Consider the following 9,660-nt stretch of genomic DNA (forward strand, 5'->3'; position numbering starts at 1 on the left):
TTCCTCCCCCCCCCCCTTTTTTGACCAGACAGCCTAACTGAGACATGTGATCAAGGTTTAAGGCATTAGTACTGTTCTCGACTGCTCTTCAATAGTTCTCATAGCTTTTGATGCTCTGGGTGACATTCATGGTTCATGATGTTTTCTTTTTGTGTTTTTATTTTGTTTTACTTTTGCTGAATCTCTGTGATATTCACAGGTCATGACTTCAGACAATTTTTTGGTTGGTGATGTTCTTCTTTTTTTTTTTTCTTCTGATGTTCCAGTCTTAGGAAAATCATTTGCTTGGTGGTTAGAAATTGCAAAACGCATGGAAATCCTCTGAGACAATCCAGTGCACCAGGGAGATTACTATGACTATCATAAACAGACTAATTCCCAACATCTGTAGCTATACTCCGGAGCCATAGTCCCCAACACCCAAATCAATCAACATCAAATAAGTAAGCGATGCCACTAAAGGGGTCACCTTTTTAAACCAAGTGACTTGCTCAGTGATCTTATGTAATTGAGTTTCAACTTCCCCAGAAGCATTCCTCTAGGTGCAGCATGTGATGTAGGTCACGCACCCTCCCTGCTCAGTTAAAGGATAATCAAGGGCTATCCTATTGTTCAGAAGGACATTGGCCAGAGAGTCTAAGGATTTTTGTTTGGCAGTATTGCTTTAGCAACAGTCTGCAATATTTTCAAGAGTTGAGGAAAGGTTCCTGATTATAACCTCATTTATTTACATTTATTTATTGCAATAATTATTATTATTTACATTTATTTATTTACATTTATTACATTTATTCCAAACCAGGGAAGCAGGAAGCAAAGCCTGAATCATGAATGCTTCCTGGTAAATTCCATCTGAATCTGTGGCTCAGGACTAGAAAGGTGGCAGCCATAGAGGCTTTAAAGGTCTGTAAAGCAAACATGCAATTTTATTTTTAACCCTTGCCTTGTGCCCCTTTCTTTACATAGAGCCTAGATGCAGAATTCCCCAAATTTAGGGTGGTTGGCTGGAGACAGGGAAATGGACCAGTGTTTCTATAGCATCTTGGGCAGATGAGAGTTTTGATGACAAATCCAGCAGTCTGAAAGGTTACCTCGCAATGGCCTGGGAGTTTTGAGTGATGGTGTTATCTTTCCTGGCCAATCTCAGAGTAAAGGAGAGAAAGAAAAGACAGAGTCTCATGTTTAGTTAAAGTGTGAAGCCTTGATCTGGCATCTTGGGTGGACACAGTTTGTATCGATGTCTGCTACTTCTCCTCCTAGTCAGTTGGGTTTGGAGGTCTCCAGCATTAGTAGAGAACTAGAAGCCAGGTGGAAACTTTCTCAGCTGTGAGATGTGTACCCAAGGTCCAGGCTTCTGAGGTTTGGTTGTGATGTGGGTAGTGAGGACGAGCTGGTATGGTCCCTTCTGAGGAGATTTAAGGTCAGTCTTCGTTCTCAGGGATTCCAAACAAGAAGGGTGAGAGACGATTGGAAACATAAATGAGTCACAGTCAGGTATTTGCAGAAACAAGAATTCAGGATCCAGTCCAATGTAGAGGTATGTCATAAAGATTACAGCCATCCCCATCAGCTCATTTGGTCCCATATTATGAATTCTTGCTCTGGTTGAATCCAGTTTTCCCATTAGTTCTGGAAATTTTTACCCAGTTCACTTTAATGATCTTAAAGTTATCAGAAACCTGTATTCTAGAGTACTTTTCATGGGTCTTCTTGAATATGGAGCATTTTTGCTGAAACACTTTTGTAAAACATCAAAGTAAAGTAATAACTCTCTGTAAATGATAGACTTAAAAATGTCCATTGTTAAAGATCTGTTGAGAGTTTATTATAATTATAATAAAATGGACAGGGAAATTTGGTTATTTCTGTGAGCTACAATATTTTAAAATGATAACTGGAATTATGGTATTAACATTATATCAGGAAATATCAGACTTGAAGAATTTCGTGCAGTTTCTGGAACAATTATAACATCTACCTATACAAATACAACATAAAGAAGGCTTAGTATTACTTCTGATATGATAATGTTTCCAATGTGATTTAACATATCCAATTAATATCATAGTAAAACATCTCTCTTTTTATAAGGAGAAAGAACAAATATAGAGATGTTCTAGGGACCCTCTGAAAAATCTCACATATGTTTGTTGTCAACAAGATTTCATTTAGAATTTGATTTGGGGGACGTGTGTAAAAAAAATCCAAAGGTTTTAAAGCACTTGGTCAACTAGGATCACAGCAGTTATCTGTTCAACCCAAGTGACAGAGGCCACAGGCAATTATAGAAGGTTACATAGTTCTGTTTAACGCTCAGAATACTGGATTTAAGTAACCAAAGACCCTCTGAAGATAGTGAACACAGACAATTATTCATAAAAAGATCACTTAAAAGGTGGAAAAAACCTAATTTCTTATTAGGAGTGGACCAATCAACCCAAGGAGACTTGTCCTTCCAGCAGATGAAAGACGATGAAGGTTTAGTTACGTATATTTAATAGATATTAAAGCTTATTAAAAGTTTTAAATTCATGTAGCTGGACCGTACGTAAAATTCCTTTCCTAAGATACCTTCCCACAAACCTTCTACAACCTTCCCTTTTATAGTTAGATTTTGTCCTATATTTTTCCTTTGGAAACAACCAGCTCCACTTTAGTACAGTTACCTTCTTTCTTCTCAACCAAAACTTCATCTCCATCACTCCGTGTCCCTTCTCTTGCCGAAAATCCACATCCTACTTTCCTTGCATACAGAGATATTTCCCTTATTGCTTGAGTAGCTTACATATAGATTGAATTTTTAGACCTTAACAACCTTAATTCTAGTGAACATAAAGATGCAAACCTTTGTGAACTGTTATTCTAGCAAATTTATGAATACATTTAGACACTAAACAGAGTTCGCCACTATTTCAGCTATGTCATTGCTGACAAGTTTTGTAAGAGAAAACATGAACTTATTTGACGTTTAGGAAACTCAATAGAATGAAGAAATTACATTTAATGCTTGTAGCTCTAAAGTCATGCCTGTTTTTAATTAAGCTGATGAACTTAAACTAGCTTTAATACCAAATATTTTTCAGATCACATGAACCTGTAATTTATTTGGATTAAATCTCTATTATATTTCTGAGAATTTATATAAGCACTCAATTTTCTTTTACCAATTAAATAGAGCTTTTATACAAATTAATTTTGGCAATATCATTCCAACATAGCAAATATCACACGTTTATGACTCCTGTATATAGACACATTTGAACACAGACACAGGCCTCCTAGCTTTCATTCTAAAATGTTAGCCATGAGGGGCGCATGGGTGCCTCAGCTGGTCAAGCATCTGACTCTTGGTTTCAGCTCAGGTCATGGTCTCACAGTTTGTGGGTTCGAGTCCTGCATCAGGCTCTGAGCTGAGAGATCCTGCTTAAGAATTCTCTCTCTCTCTCTCTCTCTCTCTCTCTCTCTCTCTCTCTCTCTCTCTCCCTCCCCCTTTCTCTGCCCCTTGCCCACTGGCACTGTCTCTGTGTCTCTCCAAATAAGTAAACTTAAAAAAATAAATAAATAAAATTTTGGTCATGAGATGGGTTTTGGTGGAGAAGACACTCAGGGTTTTTTTCCACTTAAGTTTTAAATGACCTTTCCCCCTTATGTTTTCCTTCGGATAAGAATTATCTCCCTGAAGTTGGTATTTTAAAGAGATGACATAGGGGCGCCTGGGCGGCTCACTTGGTTCAGCTTCTGACTTTGGCTCAGGTCATGATCTCAGGGCTCGTGAGTTCAAGCCCCATGTCAGGCTCTGGGCTGACAGCTCGGAGCCTGGAGCCTGCTTCCGATTCTGTGTCTCCCTCTCTCTCTGCCCCTCCCCTGCTTGTGCTCTGTCTCTCTTTCCTTCAAAAATAAATAAACATTAAAAAAATTAAAGAGATGATCTAGATAAGAACTCCTGGGTACCAGGTAGAGTATTCACACCTCAAGGCACAGAGACAGACTTTTGAGATAAATAGGGGAGTTTTAGGACTGGCAAAAACAGTCTGTGGGCTTTGGATTCTCTGGAGCCATACCTTTGGTCCTGTAAAGGCTAGATTTGTGCAACAAGAATAGCTGTTTTTAATTCCTCAAAGAACTGGGCTTTCGCTAAAGGATCCCAGACGACAGACACATTCATTCACCTATGTTGGAATGGTTTTCTTCCTCCTTGAGTACATTTAGCTCAGGGGAGAAGGCCCAAAACAAGGTTCTCACTAGACTCTACATATCAGCCTCCAGCCTGGCCAACCTCTACCATAGAGCTGCTTAAAAATTCTTGTAAATATCATGTCAGCTCTCAGGCTGGACCAAATAGCAATTACTGCTAACATCTTAAACCCTACCATGGCTCCAAGAGGTGTCCTCAAGGAGGGTCCCGAAGGCATTATCTTCACAAGATCTAGGGTCACTCCCAAATATCCATGACCCATGGTCTGGATTTGGAAAGCAAGATATAAAGGCTGCTTTTAGGAAACAGGCTTGAGCAATGAAACGTAGGAAGGGCCCACAGAGACCACTTGGCTGAATACAGACAGGCCAATCAGGTGACCCACCGCAAAACACCCATAGCCCTAACTAAGCAATGAGCTACATACAACCTGGCACAGTTAAATTCCACACCTTCCCCATGCCTCCTCCCCTCCTCCCTTTCAATACAACCCCCACCCACTGCCTCAGGACAGACAGTGTCTCCTTTGCTGTCCTGCCTGCCACTCCCTCCTGGTGTATTCGGTAAACTTCTATCTACTCTGTTCTGCCTTGGGTAAATTTTTTCACTGTCCACGAAACTGGCTTCCACCCAGTTGGGTCCCCACATTTGGCGGAGCCCATCTGATTGGGAAAGACGCTACATTAGACACAAGGTCTTCACATATGGTAGTCTCTCCTCATTGGATGGGAGCCCCAAAATGTGGGGTGGCCTGATTGGGTGGGAGCCAGTGGCCCAGGCAGTGGAACGATTCACCGGAGGCAGAACAAAGGAGATGGACGTTTACTGAATACACGGCCAGGGAGTGATGGGTAAGACAGCAGAGGAGAGAAGGTCCGTCACAAGGCAGTGGTGAGGGGTCACAGTTATAGGGCGATGTGAGGGAGCATGGGAATGGATGGAATGTCCCCTTCTCTGGCACTCTGAGGAACTGTGCCTGGTTGTAGTTGGTCAGTTAGAGCCTATGGTTATTTTGAGGTGGGTCACTCAGCATGGTGGGTGCTGTGGCCCCTTTTAGCATACTCAGGTTTCCATTGCTCAGGCCTGTTGTCTAAAAGCAGCTTCTACATGACCTAGTGTCAATCTAACCTGTTTGGAGACCAACTTACCCAAACTTGGGGGCCTTTGGATCAGGTGGTGAGCACCCTAACATAGCTTTTAAATGCTTGATCCATGCCCACAAATTTCTTTAGCTTTTCTTACTTCTGAGATTCCCACGAGCAAGTATCCTTCAGTTACACAAAGAATAAACATGTGCAATGTGATATACCATGTGAGAGATATTACCACATCCTGGCCAAAAGGGTGGACTGTGTGCACCGCCTCCAATTCCCCAGGAACCTTGGGCTGGGGAAAGGACTGAACAAGCAGGTGACAACTGGAGGCTCCACAGAGATGGGGAACTGCACACTGCCACTGACAGATACTGCATGGGTCTGGGGACAGAACTATGGGCTGGAGGTTTTCCACTCAGAAGCCTGAGAACTGTGGTCTGAGAGGCACTTGGCTCCATGCCAAACTGTCTGCAAGCTCAAGTCGGGCTCTGAAGAGAACCTTCTGCCATCTCCAGCTGCCCTGCCCTGTACCGGCGGGCCGATTAGACCAGGGGCTCAGTGCAGAGAGCAGAGTTCACAACTGAGAGGAATTCAGCCACAGTCCGCAGAAAGTAAGGAGGAACTCAAGAAGGAGGTCATGCGTTCCTTGCCTGTGTTTTCCATTGTCCCCCGTTACCATTAGCAGTTTACTTTGGATCCCATCGCTACCACCAAATCTGTTCAAAAAAAATCCATCTTGTTTGAAGACAAACATTTGAAGTAAATTTGAGAACTTAATTGGCTTTATTCAAAGATTCATTAATAGGGGCACCTGGGTGGCTCAGTTGGTTGAACGTCTGACTCTTAGCTTTGGCTCAGGTCATGATCTAATGGTTCATGGGATCGAGCTCTGTGTCAGGCTCCATGCTGAGGGTGGAGTCTGCTTAAGATTATTTCTCTCCCTTCCCCCTCTCCGCCACTTGCCCTCACACACACACACACACTCTCTCTCTCTATCTCAAAAAAAAAAAAAAAGGATCATCAATAGGACAGCATCCCATTGAGCAGATAGAAAGGAGCTGAGGAGCTGTATACAACGTGGAAGGCTTTCATAGACAGAAGGACAGGGACAGGGATGTCATAAACAAAAGAAAGCATTCTTTCAGGCAGGGTTACCTTACTGTGGGGGAGGGGCAGGGCTCTATCATACAGATCACCTCCCAAGTGTTGACCAGGAAATTCCAGTCTGGTTGGTTTAATTTTCTGCTTTGGGGAGAGGCTGAAACTGCAGTTAGATTAGGTGTTAGGTCCTGATCTGCTGACATAGGGCTGAGCACAAGTTACTCTATTTTGGATCTGTTATTTCTTCCCCCCCCCCCCCACAAAGTAAACATATCATGAGATTACAGCTTGATGAATTTTTACAAATTAACACACAAGGTCGTCAGATTCCAAGTCAAAAGCAGCAACCCTCTTCTACAGGATAATCTGCTAACATTTAAATTTAGTTTAGTTTAAGCCTGAGGCTACAAAAAAAAAGTAGTCTTCCTTTCAAATAATATAATGGCAGTTTTAGAGTAAACTGTTAGCTTGGTTGTGAGTATTTCACTACTGGAAAGTGATTTCAGAAATATTTTGCTCTTCAAAACCACATCATTAAGCAAAAATCTGAATTGCTCACAGCAATAATTTTCATCTTTTGGTGCATCAGCAGAATCTGCCAAATGAAATGGTAAATTGGTGAAAAACAGAGGATGGGGGTCTTTATGAAGCAGTGATGAATGAGCCAAGAAGCCAAATACTAGGATGCAAACTGTGACTGTCCCTTAGCAACAGGATTCAGGATACTGCTTTATAAACACACTCTGAGTGTTATGAATCTGTTAATGGCACTTCAGGGTGTTTTGCTTTGTAAAGGTGGTTATCATTGGAGAAAAAAACTTGTCTTGTTTTTACTTCATTTTATACTAGCAATAATGTCAACTAGTATCTTGCTTTATATTTTTAGAGTATTGATACAATCATTTTAATTATTCAAATTCCTTCTTTATTTGTATATCAATGCAGATCTGGTGTCTCTCCATCTACATTCAATCCTCAGAGGCATGTTTATGTATATGGAGTGTTGGACATCTATGTTTTAAAACATCAGTGGTTAGTTACGGTTTCACAGTAATTTTTTTTCTGGGGCAGGGTAGAGGAGGCATTTGAAGATTGGAATGGGAAAGATGGGAAGCTGAGAAGTCATGGGGGTTACTCTGCTGAAGCCGAGTGTCAAACGTGGGGCCCAGATGGCCAGGCTGCAGTGGAGGGGACACGCCTCTAATGTCCCTGGCTCCCTTAACTTTGCCTGCTCTCTGTTGGGACTGAGGACTGGGAGAGGGGTTGCCATTGGCTCGTGTGCTCTCGGGTGATTCAGTGCTTCCGTTTCCTTGCCTCCATCCGTGCAGTGGCTCCTGGGGCCACGCCCTGCATTCGTACATGTGCACTTATTTATATGTACACACCATGGTCCTATCAAGCACCGTTTGTCGCAAAAAGAGCAAACACTGACATTTGTTAGGCTGAATATCAACAATAGCCAAAGATGTCTGGTGAATGTCAGCTCTCTAAAAAAACATTGTTGCAAGAACATTTAACATGAAATCCACAGAACTGTGAGAGGCATGGCATCATGCAGCAGATCCCTAGAACTTAGGCGTTTTCTGAAACTATAACTTTATACCCTTTGAATAGCAGCCCCCTACCTCCCCCTCTCTCCAGCCCCTGGCAACCACTGTTTTCCTCTCTGCTTCTATGAGGTTGACCATTTTAGATTTTTGATGTAAGTGCAATTATGCAGTATTTGTCCTTGTGCGGCTAGCTTATTTCACTTAGTATACCCAGGTCACAGATGGCAGGATTTCCTTTAACAGCTGGATAATATTCCACTCTATCATCGGCCACATTTGCTTTATCCGTTTATCCGTCAGTGGACACTGCGGTTGTTTCCACAGCCCGGCTATTGTGAATAACGGTGTAATGAGCAGAGACGGGCATCTGCCTCGTGGAGAGGTGTCTTGAATCTTTCGGATGGACACCAGAAGTGGGACTGCTGGATCCCACGGTAGTTCTGTTTTTAATTTTTTGAGGAACCACCAGACTGTTTTCCATGGTGGCCGCACAATTTGTGAGTATGTGACATGTTTACTTAAGTTTTTTGGTAACACTCTCACTGCAATATGGTGGTGCATACAATTTCTACTTCTTGTGAAATGCCCACACCAGTAAGTTGTGCCATTTTAAGCTTTTAGCTTTTGATAAGAAAGGAACTTGAATATAAGAAAGGGACTTGAATATTAGGAAGATCTTATCACTCTTTGATTCTGAAAAAGTGGCTTTTTGGGGGGGGTGCGCCTGGGTGGCTCAGCTGGTTGAGCCTCTGACTTCAGCTCAGGTCATGATCTCACAGTTCATGAGTCTGAACTCTGCATTGGGCTCTGCTCTGACAGCCTGGAGCCTGGACCCTGCTTAGGATTCTCTGTTTCCCTCTCTTTCTACCCCTGCCCCACTCATGCGTGTGCGCGCGCACACACACACACACACACACGTGCATTCGCTCTCTAAATAAATAAATAAACATTTTTTTTAAATAGTGACTTTTTCTGTCAAAGATAGTTTAAATCTGCCTTTTTCTTTTTCATTTCTTTCAAGTGTGTTTTAAATTTAAGACTTTTGATTCATCACTTTGTGCCTTCATTTAAATTTTCATTCAAGGTAATTAAAATGGATGGTCTTTAACACTCTGCCACTCTCTATCAAAATGAACTGTTGGAAATACACCCTTTCAAAGGGGAACGCTTATACCCACTGTAAGGGCGGGGTTGCATGAGCATGGTGTGAAATGGAAACAGTGGTTTGGAAACTGAGAATTGTAGGTCACTGACATGTAGAAATCAAGGAAGTTGCACATGTGTTTCCATCAGTGGGAAAGTGTGAGGGTGACTGGTGATTGGAGACCTAGTCACACACGGAGGGAGGAGTTTAGGGCAGCAGACCCAAAAGGTGGAGGGAGGGGGCCAGGGTGGATATTAGGAACGAGGACACCGGTGGTGGGAGCTCAGGGCTTGGAGAGTGCACGGGGGGAAGAGGAGGCAGGAAGAAAACGGACAGAGAGAAATAGGTTGAGAGGTGACCCTGGAACTCGAGAGAGAGGACCTCATGATCCCGTAGTATGCAGGGACTGAAGGGGAGCTGAGGCCGAGGTGGCAGGATAGGTAGAGAGAGAGGGACAGTGACATTAGTTTCCAGTAAACCCACCATCGTTCTACCTGCCTGTGGAATTCTGGCCTTGAAATGCTCCCACGGAAAGCTAGCACGTCTAGAAAAGTAATCGGATACACAGCATCTGTC

The sequence above is a fragment of the Suricata suricatta genome, chromosome 17, assembly GCF_006229205.1.
Source record: "Suricata suricatta isolate VVHF042 chromosome 17, meerkat_22Aug2017_6uvM2_HiC, whole genome shotgun sequence".
NCBI lineage: Eukaryota > Metazoa > Chordata > Mammalia > Carnivora > Herpestidae > Suricata > Suricata suricatta.